Source organism: Clarias gariepinus, chromosome 18, assembly GCF_024256425.1.
Source record: "Clarias gariepinus isolate MV-2021 ecotype Netherlands chromosome 18, CGAR_prim_01v2, whole genome shotgun sequence".
Classification (NCBI taxonomy): domain Eukaryota; kingdom Metazoa; phylum Chordata; class Actinopteri; order Siluriformes; family Clariidae; genus Clarias; species Clarias gariepinus.
In genome coordinates this window covers 24695259-24718019 of record NC_071117.1, presented here as the reverse complement: position 1 = coordinate 24718019, position 22761 = coordinate 24695259, and the positions used below count along the sequence as shown (strand labels likewise).

The following is a 22761-nucleotide window of genomic DNA, read 5'->3' as shown; positions in this document are numbered from 1 at the left end:
GTTGCCAAACCAAAAATTTACTTTGATAAAGTGTTTTCATAAAAAAAAAAAAAAAAAAAAATTATTTTTTTTAAAGCTATATTTACAGACAGGCCTTGCAGCATTACTTGACATGTGCTAGTATTGTTACAGTATATAAAACTTTTTCAGAGTAATTAGTATATTTGTGCACCACCATAAAACATGGACAAAGTAGACATAGTTCAGAGTTATAAGTTAACAAGTTTTATTTTATAATTAAAAATGATTAATAATTAATTAATTAAATATTGCATCAAATATAATATTAAGGTATTGGTTCTACTTAAACACAAAAGCCACTCTGTTTTGAAACTTCTGTCTGACAGGTTCAGCATGCTTGTCAGATTGCAGCTTCTACTTTCTATTTCTGTGACATTCTGGGGAAGCCACTAAAACCACAGCAAAGCTCTTGTTTACTCCAAACCTACAGTCAGACGTAAGAGAACATTGTCTCCTGGTAAGTGCATAAAGTAAATTTAATATCTAAAATGTTAAATATTGACTTACTTTGGTAATATGCTGTTTGTGTGTACAAATGTATAATATATAATGTATACAATAATCCTAACTGAAAAGAGGATTTGAATTTAATTTAAACAAACACAATAAATAGGAAAAGTTACATCACAAAACAACAAACTTTAAAATAACAAACTTGTAAAAACACGAAATTAAAACACGAAATTCACTTAACATAATGTTTCCTAAACTTTTCACATGTAATTAGTTTTTCTGGCATGATTCATGCGTGGTTTTATTATTTTTTTTTTTTTTCCATTTACTATGTGATTCCATTTTGATCATATGTGCATATGTGAAATTTATCTTCACATGTGATTATGTACAGGTGTTTACATAAACCATGCGAGAAGCATATTGTCATGTGAAATGCTTGTGACTTTTCCAAAAAAAAAAAACATGTAAAACATGAAGGAAGTGTTTCTATTTTTATTAGGCGAAGATTAAAGATTTTTCAGGAACTGTTGTTATGGGTGTGAGCTTATGCAGGAATGTTGTTTAGTTTTTAAGTTTAATTTTAAAAAACTTATGGATGCATGAGCACCATCCACACATCTTTTTGTACTCTGGAAAAAATGGCTTTCATATACTGTACATCAAGTACTTAAACAATGTCACTTATCCAGCTATCTCACCTACACGGTTCATGATGATTTACTGCGAGTTTTGGCGCTATGATTACGTTTCCATCTTTCTGCATAAAATATTAAACAAGTTTCATTTTTCTGCCGGCCCTCACGGAAGCTTGCGGACCTTGCGGAGCTTCGGCAGGACGTCCGGCGGTCACTCGCGGCAGCTCACGGTGCCTAACACCGCATCTTACCGTAAGTCAAACCACATACACTACCGTTCAAAAGTTTGGAGTCACTTTCTAACTCCATGATCATTCCTGATTTTTATTCCTTTCTACATTGTAAAGGAATGTTGAAGGCGTCCAAAAAATGCATTAATCTCCTTTGAACAGTTAATGGTGAGATGTTTCTGCTACTTCTGCTCTGTAAAGACTTCATAACGCCTCTAATCTGAGGTGCTGGTTGTTAATTGGTCATTTTTCAGGCTGATAACTCTAAATGAACTTCTCGTCTGTGGCAGAGGTAGGTTTTGGTCTCGTCCTCCTGGGACGGCCTTCATGAGAGCCAGTTTCATTATGGTGCTTGATGGATTTTGCAAATGCACTTGACGATACTGTTCTTGCAAGAACTATTACAGAAAGGCTGACCTCTGTGTCTTATAATAACAACTAACTGTTGTTTTTGTTGTTGTTACATAATTACCTAATTCTATATGTTATTTTATAGTTTTGAAATCCCCAGTATTGTTGTAGAATGTAGAAAATAAATCACTAAACAAAAACAAAGAAATTTGCAAGTGACCCCAAACTTTTGAACGGTAGTGTAGGTGAGATATGGGTATTACTGTACTGTCTTAGTCGGCTTGATCAGTACTGTTATTTTATGTCTCCCTCCTAAAGCCATTGATTATAGGCTGCCCTTATAAAAACACCCAAACTATCAGAAAGTAATGGCTGTTATTATACAAGGTGAAAGAAATTCTAAGCTCCTGTCATAAAAATGATACACAGTACTGTATTAACTGTATTGCCCTGAAGAACACAGTTGGGTTCCAGCCTAAATTAATTAATTCCCCATTTCTAGTGAATCCATCTCCACAAAATATGCATGACACTGGGGTTCTACAGTGTATGTTCTTTAATAGCTTACCAAAGCATAACAAAAGTATGCAATACCCTATCATTCAGCAATAACATCAACATTGATTATCAATACATACCAGTAAACTGTTGACAAGACCATAGGCACCTAATGCTTATTTAGGTCTGTGAAGAGAAAAAAACTGTCTGTTTGGTCGAATTCACAGAAAAGCCAATGCAAAACAACTTGTTGAAAAAAAATGTCAATTCCGACCATGATACAAAAGCACCAGAACACCCAGTGCACCACTGCCTACCTTGCATTGGGCCCGGCAGGTAAAGAGCCAAAAAGTCAAAACTCGCCAAATCCCAGTCCAATTAAGCACCAAACGGATGCACTGCTAATGTCATGTTGCCAGACACCAAGGCATACCAGCAGAGGACTTGTGAAGAGCCAGAATAACCCAGCCAGCAAAAGGGGAAACTATGCTGATTGTTGTACTGTATACTGTAACATGGTGTTTGCACAAACTCCAGACTGCATTAAGTCTAGTTTAACAGAAATCTTATCTTGATAATAAGTGGTTCATATCTGTATTTAGTAATAATTGTGCCATTTACTGCTGGGAAGAATGTTGTGCTTTTTAAATTAAAGAAGTAATGTTTTTTGCGCCATGTAAGAAAAAGCTGCCGCTGCTGTAGTTTTCATAATACAAGGTACCAAAAGCAGCCTAGATCCTATGATTTAGGTTGTTGTTGTAGATCATAAAACACTAGATACCATGGCACAAGACCATTTAGTGCTTAAAGGTCAATAACTTAATGCAACTTTCTTTAAACTCAGTGCAAAACTATGTGAAGTGAAGTGTGCATAAAATATGGGTGCTCATATCTTTAAGTCCTAGTGAGGACTTTTGCTGCTATATTGTGCTCTAATTCATGCACCTTGTGGAACATCCAGACAGAAAGGCATTACAGTAGTCCAACTCAGAGGTAACAACAGCATGACCTCCAAAGACACACATCCAGTGTATTTCTGATTTATACATTTTTTTCAGGCCTTGATTTTGTCAATTGTGAATAATAACGTTTCTGATAATGATGGAAAAGTCTTATTATTATTATAAATTGACTTTGATGGCATCAGACTGGAAAAAATAATGCATCAAAAGCAACAAAATTTGAGAGGTAATCTCTAAAAGTATATATTAGTATATATTTACTGAAACTATTATAAAAAAAATATTAATTGAGGACCTTAAAAGCAGTGATATTGTGTAAATATGAAGTAAAGGAGTAAATTTAAAGTGCTTCAGTAATAAAATATTCTGTAGCAGTAGGCTAATAAAAGTTCAGTTTTACTTATTTATCTTCTTATTTATATCTTCTGATCAGAAATGAAAAGATTAGAAGCAACTGTCATGAAGGTATTTAATGGCAATGTACACTCATATGGCACGATTTTTTATGTTGGTAAATTGTGCATTAAAACTTATTGCGAAAACAATCTTATATTTTGTTCTCAGCACAGCAAAATTATTTTACAGTATGGTTCCTATGAAAACACTCCCTGAAAGCTGGCCCATTTTTTTTTTACCTTTTAGGAAAAGACCTAATTTAGTCCCAAAAGTCATCAGACACTGATTCGTCTCATATAATTTGATTCAATTAGTCATGTTTTTAATGTTTAGTGTCTTTATTATTCTCTTTATGATGGTTTCAGATTTATAATGACACAAGATGGGAATCAAAGCATGTGTGAAGTTTCAAAATTCATAAGTGAATCTGAAACAAGAAATCAGCAGTAAGTTTGATCCTTTAGTACTATATCAATACATACTGAAATGATAACATGGTTTTATCCATCTGGTTTATTTTTTTATTATTAATTGAGGCTTAGAATATTGTAATAAATATCATCAGGTCTACGTCATCACTAAGGGAATAGGATTGATGAAATGATTAATACCATATGTTTTACCCCACCTGAATAATGATGCAATACGGTCTTACCAAATTTATTTCAAGTGCTATTGGTAAATGTGATAAAGTCTTCAGGTTTCATTAAAATCTGGATCCAATCTACAATTTTAGGCGGAAAAATGCTAGTACTAGGTTTAAGGTTAAAATAGGATCAAATAAATACATAAAAATCTGGAAACGACAGAAGCATTTTCATTACTATAAAAATACTCATATACAGCTAAGCCATAGATGCTAAGCACACTAATAAAAAGCTAATCAAATATACATTATACAGATATTTTCATTGTTTCCACATGAATAAACTGATTTGGTCTGAAATAAAGCACACAACTATTTTTGCCTTGGTTTCCTGTTCTCAGCTGATCTTAAACATGATGTGCTTTCAGAGGTGCTCTTGGGGATACGCCGGTTGTACCAAGATGTTATTTGTGTTACTGTTGCCTTTATATCAGTTCAAACTCTGGCCAGACTCTTTGACTTCTGGTGTCAATAAGGCATTTTTGCCCAGAGAACTGCCCACAATAGATATTTTTTCTTTTTTTTACACGATTCCCTGGAAACCCTTGAAATGGTTGTGCATGAAAATCACAGTTGATCAGCACTTTCGGAATTAGATATTTGTGTTACAAAGCTGAAGTACCAAGTTAAACAGTCGGCCACCAATTGTGCAAGTTCTCCCACTTAAAAAGATGAGAGAGAGGCCTGTAATTTATAGCACATATATACTTTAACCATGAGAGACCAAATAAGAAAGAAAAAAAAATCCAGAAAATTGCATTGTAGGATTTTTAAAGAATTTATTTGTAAATTATGGTGGAAAATAAGTATTTGGTCAACACCAAAATTTCATCTCAATACTTTTTTATAGTCTTCACAAGGTTTTCACACACTGTTGCTGGTATTTTGGCCCATTCCTCCATGCAGATCTCCTCTAGAGCAGTGATGTTTTCGGGCTGTCGCTGGGCAACACAGACTTAAACTCCCTCCAAAGATTTTCTATGGGGTTGAGATCTGTAGACTGGCTAGGCCACTCCAGGACCTTAAAATACTTCTTACGAAGTCACTCCTTCGTTGCCCGGGAGGTTTGTTTAGGATCATTGTCATGCTGAAAGACCCAGTCACGTTTCATCTTCAATGCCCTTACTGATGGAAAAAGGGTTTTCACTCAAAACCTCATGATACGTGGCCCCATTCATTCTTTGCTTTACACAGATCAGTGGTCCTGGTCCCTTTGCAGAAAAACAGCCCCAAAGCATGATGTTTCCACCCCCCCCATGCTTCACAGTAGGTATGGTGTTATTTGGATGCAACTCAGCATTTTTTCTCCTTCAAACATGACAAATTGAGTTTTTACCAAAAAATTCTATTTAGGTTTCATCTGACCATATAACATTCTCCCAATTCTCTTCTGGATCATCCAAATGCTCTCTAGCAAACCTCAGACGGGCCTGGACATGTACTGGGACTGTGACTGTTTGAGGTTGTGGACAGGTGTCTTTTATACTGATAACAGATGCCATTAATACAAGTAACGAGCGAAGGACAGATGAGCACCTTAAAGAAAAAGGTACTGGTCTATGAGAGCAAGAAATCTTGCTTGTTTGTAGGTGACCAAATAGTTATTTTCCACCATAATTTGCAAATAAATTCTTTGAAAATCCTACAATGAGATTTTCTGGATTTATTTTTATTTTGTCTCTCATAGTTGAGGTATACCTATGATAAAAAAATCCTCTCTCATCTTTTTAAAATTCTTTTTTTTTTTTTGTCAATGGGGGGAGTCTTTAAAACATATTGAGACTAGAAAATCGCTTATTTCCTTTTATTCCTTAATAAAAAAAAGTATATTAAATGTTGTCTTATAAACTCATAAGGTCATTTTATCATGTTTTACGTCTATATTAATGGTCCTTTCTGTGATGGTTTCAAATGGGAAACAAAGTGTTATACATCAGTACAATCAAAATCTGTTTGTTCAACAATTATCAGAGAATTTGGCACGAGTAATCCACAGTAAGTTTTATCCTTTTGCACTATATTAATTAATTATTAAAGTAATAACATGTTTAACCTAAAGTTCATCCATTAATTGACATTTAAATTTAATTAATTCAGTAAACTGATTTGCTCTGGAATGCAAGTGAACATAGTGCCAACATCCATGTAAAACATGTTACATAATAAAATCACATTAGTAGTACATTACTTGATTAAACCTACTCTACATAATCCAAATTAGTAGACAATTTTTCTTTTTTTTAAATCCTTAAAACATCTTGAGACTAGATGTTTTAAACTTTTAAACTTTGGCATTATATATATATATATAGATAGATAGATAGATAGATATAAATTTGTTTTATAATAACCTCATATACAGTTAAACAATTAGTTTTTTTCATTGATTACTGTCTATATTAATTATACTTTTTTGATGGTTTCAGTTGGGAAACAAAAAGTGGTACATCAGCACAATCAAAATGTGCACATCACAGTGTCAATGCAAGTCAATCATTCAAAAGAGAATTTGACACAAGTGATCTACCGTAAGTTTGATCATTTAGCACTATATTAAAGTGTGTATGGTAATAAAGTGATAGCATGATACTACAGTAGGTGCTGTGTTTATTGATTATTATTAATGATTATTGTCCATAAATTAAGGCTCCAATTTACTTTATTCAAAAGTTTTCATTGTTTTCACCTGATTTGCTCTAGAATAAAACTGAACACAGTGCCAACATATTTGTAAAACTTTTTACATATAATGGGATTAAAATGTTAGTGCATTAGTAGATCTAATTCGTATGCCAAGATTACTGTAATTAGTTTCAATTAAAATTGTATGTACACTACCAAAAAAAAGGAATTTCCCCCCTTCCAGAAATTTTATTAATTTGGATATTTGTCATACTTATGTACTGTAATTAAGATCATCAAATATTACACAAAGATAACCTGAGTAATACAACATGCAGTAGTTTTTGTGAGTTTTTTTTTAATGCAGGGGTGATTATTTTCTTTATCCACTGTATGCTTTTTTTTAAGGTAGAACCAAAGTTATCATTACTTTTCTAATGTGTAAATTTTACCACTACAGGTGGAATGACATTGCAACTATGTAGAATATATATAAAAAACAGTGATTATGTGCATCTGTGCTATTTCTTTGACTATGATGTCAAAGAAATGCTTGTATAGTTGGTTAAAAAATACAATTAAGTTCATCATACTCTACACTACAGAATCCTGAAGCCCAATATGTGATTATTACATGAAAAACAGCAGAACAAAAAATTTCTAAAATGCTCTAAGAGGTACTATTTATTTTACAAAGAAGAAACATATTTTATGGCTGTTAATTTTTGACATGTTTATTATATTCTAGCCATTATTATCAATAGTCTGTAGGTTCTAAAAAAAAAAAATGCCATTACCAAATTTTTTTTTAATCAGTCAAAGTACAGTAGCTCTAGTCCATACCTCCAAACTGACCAAGACTCTAGGTATACTAACATCTGATTCCACTTTTCTGAGGTCATTAACTCAAATATGCTCATACTTTTTTCACTAGCATTATAATGTGGTTACAGTTCTTTTCAATACAGACATGAACAATCAGAATTGTCTGTTTGTTATTATTTTAGGCACATTATATTTGTCAATACCCTTGACTTAGGTAATGATCAGATCACATTTTATAGCCCTATTCGGACGGGACTAGTTTTCCAAACGACGTTTGAGTTAAAAAAAATTTCAGACGACGTCTGTTATTTCATGTATGCATTCGGACGGGACTAACATCTCCGTGTTTATTACGGAGGTAGGAGTGTCAGTGTTTTACATGTGGGCGTTGCACAAGATCACATGTCTATATCCACATCCATTATTGGTTCACAAACTTGAATACTGGCACGCTAGTGAAATTCGGCAATCACAGACATTCGCATTTAAACGGGATTAGATTTCTCAGAGGACCTTCGAGTTTGCTAAAAAAACAGTAGGTAATTTGCTCTGGAATTTTTACAGAGGTCGTGTGAGAGAAAGACAGACATGGCAGATTCGGACGGGATTAAAATCACAAAGTACGTCTGTGAAACAGAAATTAATGACCCCCTGTAAAACTAGTCCCGTCCGAATCGGGCTTAAGACAACTAAATGCAAAAAAACTTGGAATTCCAAAATGGTAACATACTTTTTCTTCCCCCTGTATATACATTTACAATCCTGAGCCCTATATGTGTTTATTAAAACAAACAAACAAACAAACAAACAAACAATGCCTTCATAGATAATAGAATAAGGGCTACAAAAAAAGCAGGAAAAGGTCATACACTTAAGTAAAAAAAATCTAGTGTCTCAAAATATTATAATTTTCATAAGATCAAACACAAAAAGGATTTATAAATTTGTAAATTGTGATCATTAAAAAAAAAAAAAAAAAAAAAACATTTGGGTAAATTCAGACTGTATGTCGGAAATGTAGGAAAATTTCTTTTTCTTTTTAGAAGCACTGGGGTTCTGGATTGTAGTAGTGGTGGCCGGGCTGAAACCCTGGAAGAATGGTTGCAGTGCTATTTTTTAAAATACTGTGAATACTCTGAAAATAACAGAGGAGCTGCCTTTTTAATTCAATTCAAATTTAAATTTTATTGGTATAGCACTTTTAACAATTGACATTGTCGCAAAGCAGCTTTACACACTCAAAAGATTTTTTTAAAGTTTGTATGAAATGTAAATGTGTATAAATCAAAATGATAAGACTGTCCCTGATAAGCAAGCTGAGGCCGATGGAGACAATGGCAAGGAAAAACTTCCTGAGATGGTTATAGGAAGGAACCTTGAGAGGAACCAGACTCAACAGGGAACCCATCCTTATTTGAGTGAAACAGCTAGCAGGGATTGATCTGCATCATACTGTGTGAGACTGGAAGTTCAGTATAACAGGAGATGTGTTTAAGTTAAAATGGAGTCCAGTTCATTCTTGGAGGCTCAGGTAGACTGTAAACTGTAAACCCGACTACGTTGGCAAAATTCAAAACATTTGAGGTAATCAGTTACATCAATTTTTTAAAGTAATGATGTTTCCAGTTTTAAGTAAATGGAACTATGAGTTTTTGAGTTTGTTGTACTTATTCATATTAATCGTTCTTTACTTGCATTAATGAGTAGCCTAACTCATACTATTTAATAGCAATTATCTTTTTTTTTTTGTTGCAAATCAAATAAATTGTCGTTGGTCCTACGTCTGCTCTTGGCAATGGGTCGTTACAGCAGACAATCCGGTCCGCACACGAGCTTGACACAGGGTTTACAACAGATCTGGGCTTGGGACAGGCACTTCATCCAGTTGTTGGGAATCAAGGCGTGGTGGATCATAAGACACTAGCAGTTCATTCAGATACTGCGGCGCGAGACCATTTAATGCTTTATACGTCAATAGCAGTATTTTAAAATCGATGCAAAATTTTACAGGGAGCCAATGCAGTGTGGATAAGATAGGGGTGATGTGCTCATATCTTCTGGTTCTAGTGAGGACTCTCGCTGCTGCATTCTGGACTAACTGAAGCTTGTTTATGCACCTAGTTGAACAGCCAGACAGTAAAGTGTTACAATAGTCCAACCTAGAGGTGATAAAAGCATGAACTAGTTTTTCTGCATCTTTTAGTGACAATATATTTCTTGTCTTAGCAATATTTCTGAGGTTAAAGAATGCTATCCTGGTAATAGCCTTTCCATTCTTAAAGCCTGGTCTACTTTATATGTTCAGGTAAAGTAGAAACAAGGAAAAAGATTTTAGCCAAGTACCATGACAGGAACCTGTAACCCCATTTTAGGATACATTTGCCTCAACATGAAATAAGCCCCTTTATATAACTTGGATAACTTGGGACAACATTTTTTAAGTTTTCCATTTGCCTTTGTTCACCACCTTTTTGTCTCTGAAGACAAATTAAGGCATGCCACACTGCCTTGAATGGAGCATTGACATTGCCATATAGCATCACAATATAGTAATAGAATCTTGTTGGAAACTAAGCAAGTCAACTCTTGCAACCTCTTACCTGTTGAATCGCAGATGAAGCCAACAGTTTTCTTCTTCTTTTTTTCCCTTCTTCTTCTTTTTCTCCTTTTCCTTCTTCTTCTTAATATTGTCCCACTGGCACAGAGGCCAATGTTCAGATCTTTAAATGCCATTTTGCATGATTAAATGTGATATCTGTGTGTAGGTGTATAGTCTTCAGATCTGCATTGATTGTGTCTTGCCTTCCGTGCAGCCGCTGTCCATTTGCCTCAAGTTGGTATGCAATGCGTACAACAGTATCGAGAGCTGCTCCACATGACCAGTGGAGGAGACATTCACACATTTTATGTATGATAGGTACAATAACAAATAGCTGCCACATCATATTGCTGGTAATGTGACAGAGGAGGGATATACCCAGTGTCCTGTGGAGAGGGTATGAAGCTCTCGGCGTGTAACCCTTGTTACCACCTCACCTAGCATATACTCCTTTAGAGTATGCTATAATGAATTCGGCGCGCGCAAGAGACAGCTGTGCCCGCATTGCGCTTGGATTCCGCATGACACTCAACTTCATACCTCATGTAAGAAGGAGAACGCTTTGTGGCGTTAGGGCTGCACCCTAAGAAGTGAGGTGAGCTAGGGCGACGTGTTGACGCCGACAGAGGGGTGGTGATGGTGGTGGCTGTTAGGTGTTCGGTGTCCTGAAACACGACAGGAGGAACCCAAGCACCTAACACTTTGTATTAAGGATACTGGTTTTTCACAGTGCTTCGTGCTTAAGGAGACATAGCTGGCAGTAGGTGCCCCGCTGCCAGCCTCTCTAAAGGTGCTCGAACTTTGACACCTCGGCTAGATGGGTGTGTTAGGTGTTTGGCATCCTGAACATAGAGGGAAGGGACTGAAAACCTAACGATTCACTGGAGATCGCTGCTCTCCGAAACACCAGTGGTGGCGGAGATTGATGGATTGATGGCGGCCTCCTAAGGATGCTGGTCCTCTTCATCGCTTCGTACCTAAAGAGACATAGCTGGCAGTAGGTTCCCCGCTGCCGGGCTCTCTAAAAGGTGCAGCTCTCAGTAGGTCAGTCTGGTATGCCTGCAAAGCCATTGTGTGCAGGGCTGCACCAGGCTGACCCGCTGCCTGAAAAATCTTCTCCCACCAACGATGATGTTAGTCTGCACGCTTGGTGGGGAGTGTGGATTTTTCCCAAGAGGATGAGCTTCCAGAAGAGAGATAGCCCGTGAGCGTCTCTCTGATCTGGGACATCATCATAAAGGACCGCACTTTCATCCATGACATTGGAACAAATCAAATGTCAATAGCACAAAAACACAGGATAAATACGGCTTATTTCATGAAAGAGTTAACTCATGGAGGTCGCCAGGAGGGGGAGGGGCCATCATTAAGGCCCCTCCTCCGGCCACCTGACAGGCACCTGTCGGCTGACCTTGCGCGTTTGGGGGATTTATTTAATTTATTTATTTTTACGGCGAATCGAGGTGTACGCGTTAGACCGCGCGTTACCACCTGCAACACCAACTAACACACCGGCTCATCACTAGAGGAGCGCTCTGAAGTGATAGTTTCCATCTCCGCGGAAGCAAGTGGAAGTGGAAGGTAAAAGACTCATGATCCGGCGAGAGAGCAAGAGAAAAGGAAAATTCTGTCTCGTGCGCCTCCGCCAGATTTGCACGCAAGAAATGCGCTGCGGGTCGCGGTTTCGCTTTAAGACGGCGAACCCGAGCGCGCGGGACTTTAATAGGGAGAAAATCGCAATACTTACCTGCTCCCTGAAGCCCGAGGATAGCGGGCTCTTTCCCCAAACACTCATACAGAAAACATGGAGATCGCCCTCAGCGTGATATTCTTCTACAGAGAGGGACGGACTCGTGTCTAACTCTGCCATCTTTCTGGTGAGTAGTAAGACACTTTCTATTTTCGCTTTCTGTTAAAAAATGCTTGCACACACACAACATGGATCCTGAAGAGAAAATGATCTGAGGGTGTTTCCGGTTCATGTCATTTATAACCTCCAGGTGCACCTCATTGGTTGATGTCACCTGCCTGAGGTTATACATGCCAAAATATTTGGCGTGTTTGACACACACGTGCTTCACAATCGTCTCTCGAGGAATCGTTTCCCATAGTGCTGTCGTGTAGCTTTTGAAAGGGAACTGAATTTAACATGCCCACCGATCACTACGAATATCTGGCTTTGCCATTGGGGTTAACCTCCTGTTTTCGCTCTTTCATAACCCATGTTCACCAGGTTTTTACAGAGGTTTTTACTTTTCATTAAGGCATGTAAAGGTGTAAATCCACTAGGAATCCATCTCTTGTAATGGTTTCACAATATCTCCTTCCAGGATTCAGATGGATTCATACAAATTCAAGGCCATCATTGACTGACCCACACCCACCTTCAGACAGAAGCTCCAGTGTTTTTCTAGGGTTTGGAACATTTACGGTAGATTCATTAGCATTGTGGCAGCTCCATTCACATCCCTCACATACAGTACACAAGACTTACATTCCATTGAAACGCACATGCGTAGAAAGCCTTCATAAACCTTAAACATCATTGACCTGTTGCATGACCCAATTTCAACCAAACTTGGACAAATGTCCTTACTTTTGCTCCTAGAATTCTTTGGTGTACAGGTGGTTTATATTCAACTGACAAATAACTGGAAGTTTCCCAGGTCCTTTCTCTAAACAAACCCAAATCATCACTGCTCCACTACCGTGCTTGACAGTGGTTATAATATGTTTTTACAGAATGCAGTGTTTGGTTTCACCAAACATGATGCTGGACATTACGACCAAATAACTCTACATTGGAGTTATCTGACCATAGGAAGTTCCAGTGTTTTTGTGGTTTGTTTAGGTGCAGTTTTTTCAAACCATGTCATGCTTATGTGTTTATTTTACAGTGAAATGTTTTTCCTGGAAACCCTTCCAAACAATTTATATTTGCTCCATCTTGTTATAATTATGCAATTAGCATTCTGATCAGAGATGAACCTCTTGGGTTTTTTGTATTTCTCTGAACATTACATGGTTTGATCTTGAGATAAACGTGCTGAAACGTCAACTCCTGGATAGATAAGGAGATGTCTTAAATGCTTTCCACTTAAATATATATAAATCTAATCTTTCTCAATGTAAAATGATAAACTTTAATATTATATAATATTGTTTGGCTTCCTTAATATTTTTCTACACTGCTTTCAGATGGAACCAGATGGAAACCAATCAATCTGAAAATAGGAAGGAGAGGTTTTATAGGGAGCAAAATGAAAAACTGAGGAGATATTCAAGGTGAGTTTGTTCTCTTCAGTCTAACATTAATGATCAGTGAAGATAATGATCAAAAATTACTTATTTCATGTAAGCCCCTCCACCACCATGCCAAAATGAGTGTCAGTGGAGAAATTTTGAGAGGATGAAATGTAACAGGACATAAAAAACTCTACGAACTGCAGAAACAGTACTTAAATGAACTAGTATTTCAGCAGTAATCAGTCACACAGATAAAGTTGCATCGTGCATCTCCCTCAGTTGTTAACATAGCTGGGTAGATGCCTCTTTGTATGGCTGTGTCTTGCTAGATTTGGTGTTGGCCATTTTTCTCGATAAAAGTCAGGACGAAGAACAACCATTTATTACTTTTTTAAAAATAGCAATGACCAACAGTGTTTACTCTTGAACAAGATCATGCATCACATAAATACAGTATGCATTTTGTTCATGTGCACTGAAATGTACTTTCTTCGAATCAGTGCAAAAAACTATTAAACAGAGGCACTCCTTATATCATGCATAATATTAAAACCAGACAATGATTAACCTAATGTTCCTAGTCTGTCTCTGTCATTTAATGTTCAGTTATGTATTCAAAATGTGATAAATAAGGTTTTCTTTATTTCCTGCTTAAACCATGCTATGCAGCATCACAGCATGGTACTGCACAGTATTAAAAACATTGTGAACAACAGCATACTTCTAGCTCACAAAAGTGTGCAACATTTGTGGTTCATCTCATTCGTCATATTTCATGTTTTCATTAAAAGTTTATTTTTGTCTATTTATATGAAAAAGATGAATAAATTGAATTTGAATAGATCAATAAACTAATATTTTACAATTAAATTTTATCAGTCTTGTAAATTTGGTAAATTCAGTATTTGGTACGCTCCATTTTCTTTATTTGTTAATGTTATGATTTTGTGATGTGTCTTGTACAGTATTTTTTTTATATTTAGCACCATTTTTTTACACCAGGTCCTGATCATAATCTTTCTATAAGCCAGACACCATGGCTCAGCATACAGTGCAATGTTTTCCACAATGATTTTTATGATGTTTTCAGATTGCAGGACTTGAGAACTTTAAAACCAGGACGCTTGTATTCGACATGCCCCCGCCATTTCATGTACATGCCCTTTGATATTGCAAATGAAGTCAAATTGGAGCATCTTACATTAGTAAGTTATTACCATTAAAGATTACATTAATTGATTAGTTAATCAGTAACAACTGGTGCACAAAAAAAACATTGTCTAATGCTTTTATTGTTTTCTTATCAATTTATCAGACATTTTATAAAAACATTATATATATATATATATATATATATATATATATATATAAATTTTAAGTAACCATTTCAAATTTCTCTTTTTCTTATTTGCAATTCATAACAACTGTGTCAGGCAGTCGAGATGGCACCAGTTGGAATAAATGCTTTTATTAAATGTTATTGGAATACATTTTCTATATTATCCTATGCAAAGTTTGTACATTTAAATTTATCTGAATAAACCATTATTTAGAAGAAAAAAAATCAGGCTAAATAAAATTACACATTTTATGTTGGCAAAGTTAGAGAAATTCTCTGGTGTAGTTGGAGTAGTGTGGGAAATTGGAAGCAACAACCCAGAATGGTGGTAGTGGTGGCTTGGTTATTGTTCCGATTTCAAACCCCAGCACGACCAAGCTGCCACTGTTTAGCCTTTGCACAAGGCCCTTAACCCTGTCTTTTCCAGGGGTACTGCAATATGATATTGCAATAAGATCTAAGAAGTAATGAAATTATAACAATTTAATTAAATTATTTAATAAAAAAATATTATATAAATAAAATAATGAAAAAAATAAATAATTAAAACATGTCAAAACCAGAAAAATGATTGACTACATGTATGTGCATTAGGTTACATGCTGTGCTGCATATGTTGCAGCACAAGTAAAATGTATGTAATTTTTTTCTGTAAAAGTTATACTTTTCTCTGCTTCCAGAATCAGCCTTTAGAGGACAAATACAGTAGCTCCATCATTCTGGATGAAGGTCGATGTCCATCCACCAGTTTAGAAAAAAAATAATTCAGACATACTGTATGTCATACTTTTTTATTTTATTTTCCAGCCAACTGTTAATATAATTATGTAACTTAATTACAGTATATATTAAAACATGTTTTTATGTTTGTCTTAATCATATTGCTTTATTGTTGATTTAACCAGCTTTTTTTTTCCAGCAACTGGTAATACGATTTTTATATTATGGGGTAGGTACTGAATTATCAGTACTTAATCAAACCCTTAATTACACCACTTAAATCTTATTCGCGTTACTTAGTCCTTAATCATAACAGTTATCAAAATATTTTATTTTTAGGTGACACAGTGGTATGGCTGAAGAACACGTGTTCAGGCAATCAGTTTCATTACAAATACAAAGAAAAGCCGTTCACCCTGTTTGAAGATTACATTTTATGATTCTAAAGATTACATGCTAATGCAGTTGAGCTTATACAGTTTTTATGTGCTGAAAAACCGATTATTTACCTGTTACTTTAACAGTATTTTAATAAATATCTTAACTGCACTTGCATACTCTGAGTCTGAGTTTTTGATTTTTTTTAATATTAAAAAATACCTTTGTCATTCAGCATCGACTTTTAATACAGCATTGACGTTTTGAAGTAAATCTCATCAGTGTCGGTGAGCCAATGAGCATGCTTTTTACAATTACCATGTGTGTGTGTTGTACAGTAGTTTGAGCAGCATGATTATAGTGTGCATCGTGTAGGTGCTAAAATGTTTAATCAATCAAAGCCTATTATATCAGCTGTAATGATTTTATTCATACAGTGCAATATAAAATGCTGGGAAACGATTTATCTCCTTTTTAAAATAGCATTTTCTTTTTGCAGTTTTTCAATGATTTCATTCAATAACGAAAAAAAAGCTGTTCAAAACTACTTGGCCCATGTGAAAAAAAGTAATTGCCCCCATTGCTAAATCATGACTAAACTTTGCTCTTTGAAAAGCTGCATTAAATTACTACCATAAATGGATTACTTAAATTACACTGAGAGCAAAATGATGTTCCCTTTTAAAAGCTACACTTGATGCTGCGTGAAAACGCTATGGGAACGTCTCTTTGTTCCCTGGTTGTGAAGCATGTGTGTTAAACACGCCAAAAACTTTGGCTTATATAACCTCGGTCAGGTGACGTCATCAATAGAACGCATTCATGGGGTAAGCGTGCTGATCTGGTGAAAGCGGAGACGGAATTCTCCCTTTCTCTTGCTCTCTGACCGGATCATGAGCCATTACCGCCCACTTCTCAAGCGCGCTCCGACGCTTCTTGTGAAGGGGCAGAAGAAACTTCCTTTCTCGCTTCGGCCGAGAAGGAAACTATCGCTTCAGAGCGCTCCTCTAGCAATGAGTGGGCGTATCAGGAGTTATTCGAGATTGGCCGCAGGAGCAGGAGTTCCCCAAGCGCTCAAAATTAGATGACAGGTTTCTGTTGGGTGGCCAGAGGGAGGAGCCTCAACGACGCTCTTTTCTAGGGTTTGGAACATTTGCGGTAGATTCATTAGCATTGTGGCAGCTCCATTCACATCCCTCACATACACAAGACTTACATTCCATTGAAACGCACATGCGTAGAAAGCCTTAATAAACCTCAAACATCATTGACCTGTTGCATGACCCAATTTCAACCAAACTTGGACAAATGTCCTTACTTTTGCTCCTAGAATTCTTTGGTGTACAGGTGGTTTATATCCAACTGAATAACTGGAAGTTTTCCAGGTCCCCAGAGTGTTTTCAGTTGTGGCTAAGAGCCAGGGGATTTCATCCAAGGGCCGATCCCCAGAGGCAACAAGGGTTACGCGACGAGGGCTCCGTACCCTTTCTATGTGGTTCAGACCCTGGTCTCTGACTTTGGGTCCCACTCTAGGTTCTTGTTGTCGTCGCAAGCTGCTAACGACAGACGCTTCCCTCAGAGGCTGGGGTGTGGCCTTAGATGGCCGTCCAGCCCAAGGGATCTGGAGAGGTCATCTTCTCGCGTGGCACATCAATTGCCTCGAAATGATGACTCTGGCCTATTTGAGATTGGAGAAATGAGATTTCTGGCCTATTTCTGATTTCAGGCTTATGCCCTAGTACACTTAGAACGTACGTATATTTATTTATTTATTTTGACTAGGATTTTTGTAAGTACCATTTAGCACACAAACATATGCCAACTTGTATATGGTTGTCTACTAAATTTAACATTATTGTAAAAAGTGAGGTGCTATTTAAACTTGACCACCATGTAATTTAGATTTACAAAAGCAAAATCTGAACCATACTTAATTAGTGGTTCAGAGGTGTGACAGCTAGCATGCCCACACATATTGCCACTCCTTGCACAAAAATTGAAAGCAAAATTGATATTAAGCACCAAGGTCATCTCAGCAGTGACAGCTCAAGGAGTGGTGTTATGAAACTTGGCATGGATGGCAGCGCATGAAGACTCACCATTCTCAACATGCTTCTACACGATAAAATGCTGTTAAAGTGTTAGTTTGGTGAGTGAGGCGTATTGTGTTACAGATGCAGCCATGAAGAATGAGTGTTTTTTTCCTGCGGCAGTCTGGAATTCATCTTAGAGAGTGCTGCTGAATCCTGCAGCACCATTTTAGAAATTAAATAAATGTGTTGTGCTTCACAGAACATCCAGCAGATGGCGCCTGAAAGAACACACTGTATCTAAAAGCCAGACCAAATAGCTCCTTTACTCATTTCTATTATTCAGATTGTTAAATATGCTTATAGACACATAGATTACATTTCAATCTGATAAATTATTAACCTCATGTAATGTTGTAAGATATGCATAAAACAGTACTAGATACAAATATATGATATGGTAGTATGAAAAGCTATTTACACATGAGTGTATAAGTGAAAAGCAAACAACTATTAATTTATTGAGTATATTTAACTTTATTCAGTTGTTTAAATTATATGAAAAATAAAGTGCCTACTGGCTCACTGTTATTTTCTGTTAAAATTTAAAGATGCATGCGTGCAAAAAGATAAAGTACAACAAGAATTGTGTATTATAAGTTAGCCTAGAACAATATTGTTTCCAATGCTAAATGCAAACATGAATTTGTTTTGCTTTACAATAGATCGTTCATGATGAATGTGTGCATATTTCAGATTAAAACATGGAAAGAAGACATGTTCAGCTCGAATTCATTGTAATGCAGACAAAAGTAAGGAAACAGAGACATCAGTTTTCATTATTTTACCAAATCTGAATTGTTTTGTAAATTAATGAATGACACTTGAAACTAATTTAAAAAAAATGGCTCTTATACTGTAATCCACTAAATAAAAACACTAAGAAAACAAAAACAAAAACAAAAATGGAACAATCTCGAAATTAAATACAATTTATTTGTTTTGAATAAAAGTGCTTATATGGTTAAATATATAATGCAGATTAAACTTTCAAGTGCTGAATGAACAAACAATATTATAAAATCAAAAACAATGTATGAATCTGAATGATTTAGTTTCTGCTTTGTCTTACTTAACTATATATATATTTAAAAAAAAAGGTGTGTGATTTTGAATAAACATGTCTGAACAGGTCATGCCTGGCAAAGACAGACATTAAAATGCAACATAATTTTATGTTAGACTTATACAAGTCACATTTTTTTGTTATTGTGTCCTTGCAAAAACAAAATTTTTTAGGCTATTTAATGCCGGGATAGGCTATTTGCACTTATAAGTAGGCTAATACTAAAAAGTCATTGTAACACTGTGTTTTATCTTCTTTGTATTGTTCACCAGACAAAAATTTAAATAACTCTATATTGTAGCATAGCCACATGACAGGCTCATTTTACTGTATAAAGGCAGTAATGAAGGAGATTACTGATAGAAAACAGCTGCACCTTGTAAGTTCAATGAGAATATGGGTCCTCTATTTTTCTTTCTCCCTCATTACTTTTTTTTAAGCTGCGATTGCTCATATTTTTCTAACACTTTACTGTATATATTATACAGTATATAGTTTTGCCTGCCATGCGAAGGCCCAGGTTCGATTCCGAGCCAGTGCCCAAACCTCAGCCACTGGATGCATTCCCGGTCCCAAGCCCGGATAAAATGAAAGTCATTTGTATGAAATGTGAAAACTGTATATGAATCTAAATGATTAAATAGTCCCTGATGAGCAGTCAGATGGCGACAGCGGCAAGAAAAAACTCCCTGAGATGGCAATAGGAAGAAACCTTGGGAGGATCCAGACTCAAAAGGGAACCCACCCTCATTTAGGTGATAACGGATAGCAGGAAAATGTTTTGTAGTCATACTGTGTTTTAGGCGACTGTAAGTTCAATATCAGATGATGTGTTTAGGTTAATATGGAGTCCATTTTGTTATTCGAGGCTCAGGTATAATGTAGACAGTGCAGTCAAAAGTCCTCAGAGAACAGCCAAGGCCTGGACTGTCTTCATGGTAAAGTGGAACCATCCCAAGTCACCACATGCATCCTAAGCTGATTACATGGGGCATCCATGCGATGACGTCTCCAAACAGAAGCGCGCACCAGGACGAGTCAGACAGGAAGGGAAGATGGGGCCTTGGAACACTGGCAGCTCAGTAAAAGCATGTTTAGTGACAAGCAACTTTTGATCAAAGTAGGCGTGGTGATGTGAAATTTGACAAATGTAGTGTGAATCAGATAGGCGTGATGTGCTGGTGTCTTTTGGTTCTAGTGATGCCGCTTGCTACTGCATTCTGAGCTGACTAAAGCTTCCTAAAGCACCTAGTTGAACAAAGACAGTAAGTCGTTACAATAGTCCAACTGTAATTAAAAAATTTTTTTTATTCCCTTAAGACGTGGTCAAAAAAATTTTCTTTTAGCTGCATGTGGTCATATGACTAGAGCTTCTGTCTTGTCAGGAGCTGAAGGAAGTTAATTCACAGTCAGCCCTTTACGGCCTTCAAGAATTGCTAAACTTTATTAAGCTGGTTTTCCCCATCTATTTTTTTCTGAGACATATAACTGGGTGTCATCAGCATTACAGTGAAAATTGATACCAGACTTACAAATTATGTTTTCTTGAGTAAGCATGTAAAGAGAACCTCTTAAGTAAGTAAGCCTAAAACCGAACCCTGTGGAACTTTTAACTTGAGAACATGTAGAATAGTCACCACTTAAATCTTTGAATCAAGTGATAACAATCAGTCAAATAGAATATAAGCCAGAAGAGGACAGTTTCTTTAATTCCTACTAGCTTTTTTAATCTGTGAGGGGGGACCCCCAGTGAAAAAAAATACACTTTAGTGCATGACAAATGTATTCAAATCTTCGATTTGCAAATATACTAACAAAAAGTTGTACCTAATTAATACATAAAAGAATATTAACTTCATACACTTAATAAATCATTTAATACATAAAAACTATACTAAAATCATGGTTTTACCAATTTTTGAAAACTTACTTTAAAATAATTGCATTATAGTACACTTTCCAAAAATATTTTATAGAAAAATATACTTTAAGTGAAAAGTTAGTTTTCAAAGCACACTTATTAAAACTTTGGTTTTCAATTTATTTTTGGCATATTTAAAAAAAATATGCTCGAAATAATTGTTGTGACAATGTACAGGTATACATTAGAATGCAAATTTTAATATAAGGTAATCTCAGTATATTTCCAGTTAAATTTGAATGTACTTAATTATATGTACTTATTTCTGCTTATATCAATACAATAAAGATGTCTATGGTACAATTTGCCTAAATTAAGTAAAGAAAGTTTGCATAGCCAAAATACATTTCTGTAATATCTTGGCACTTCTTCACCTGCACAGTGACCACTTCAAAATGCATTTCCCATTCAAAGGCTACACTTAATGCTGCGTGAAAACAATATGGGAACATCTTGTCATGTTGCTGGTTGTGAAGCATGTGTGTATCAAACACGCCAAATTTACATATTCTCTGCTTTGAATGTTTGGTCAAGAGCCACGCTCTCGAAGGACTTAGAGGAGAGTGTGAGCACTGTGATCTTCCGAGGAAGGTACTTTGCGCGCGCCTTGCGTTCTTTAAGGAACCACGAGCCACGCTGCACTCTTGGAGATCACAAGTTGATCTGGCCGAGGCATGAGAGACGGAGCCCCTCCTTTCTCTTACTCTCTCCCCCGATCACGAAGTCTCTCCTTCCACTTCACAAGCGCACTTCGGTGCTTCTCATAGGTGTACGGAAGAGATTCGTTCTCTTTCTTCTGTAGAAATGGAAGTAGCTACCTCAGAACGCTCCTCTAAAGATGATAGAGAGTATGAGAAGTTGCTTAAAGTTATAACACATGCAGTCGAACAACTGCACATTGATTGGCCACAGGAGCAAGCTCACCCAAAACAATTAAAATTAGATGACAGATTTCTGTCGGGTGGCCAGGAGAGGGCGCCACCACACCGCTGTCTCTCCCCTTTTTTGATGACCTCCATAACGAATTATCTCGTTATTGGTAAAAACCTTTCTCAGCCCGTATTTCTGTACTATTGACTTCGTTCTATTCGAACATCGTTGATGCAAAAGCACGAGGTTATGTGGTAATGCTCCAGATAGAAGAGACACTTGCGGGCTATCTCTCTCCTGGAACATCATCCTCATTAAAGAAGCCAACCCTTCCCTCCAAGCCGTGTAGAACTTCTTCTACCCTGGTAGGGAAGGCATTCCAAGCGGCAGGTCAGGCCGGCGCTTCTTTGCACACCATGGCGGTTATGCAGACGTACCAGACTGATCTGCTGAATGGTTTGAGCATGAGCGGCACTGTGAATCAGGAAGCATTCACAGAATAACTACCTGGACTCCATATTAACATCAATTAACATCAGCTGTTATAGCTGAACTGCCTCCCACCCTACACACTGTATAAATGCAGATCATTTACTGCTTTCTGTTTCACCCAGATGAGGATGGGTTCCCTGTTGAGTCTGGTTCCTCTCAAGGTTTCTTCCTATTACCATCTCAGGGAGTTTTTCCTTGCCACTGTCGCCCTCGGCTTGCTCACCAGGGACAAACTGACCATTTTGATTCATACAAATTCACATTTCATACAAACTTAAATAATTCTTTTGACTGTGTAAAGCTGCTTTGCGGCAATGAAAATTGCTAAAAGCGCTATACAAATAAAATTGAATTGAATTGAATTGAATAGAATTACGCCGGGCTACTGATTTGTCCCT

At 36.4% G+C, this 22761-nt stretch overlaps 2 long non-coding RNA genes across 2 annotated transcripts; both read left to right on the top strand.

Annotated features, from left to right (window-relative positions):
- Positions 1 to 410: 410 nt before the first annotated feature.
- LOC128506670 (uncharacterized) lies at positions 411 to 3995 on the top strand. The gene is made up of 3 exons (XR_008355741.1): positions 411 to 478; positions 1285 to 1364; positions 3915 to 3995. It is a non-coding gene; the product is annotated as an uncharacterized LOC128506670 (long non-coding RNA).
- A 2632-nt stretch (positions 3996 to 6627) lies between these two features.
- Positions 6628 to 14686, top strand: LOC128506669 (uncharacterized). The gene is made up of 3 exons (XR_008355740.1): positions 6628 to 6723; positions 13440 to 13526; positions 14578 to 14686. It is a non-coding gene; the product is annotated as an uncharacterized LOC128506669 (long non-coding RNA).
- The last annotated feature ends 8075 nt before the right edge of the window (positions 14687 to 22761 follow it).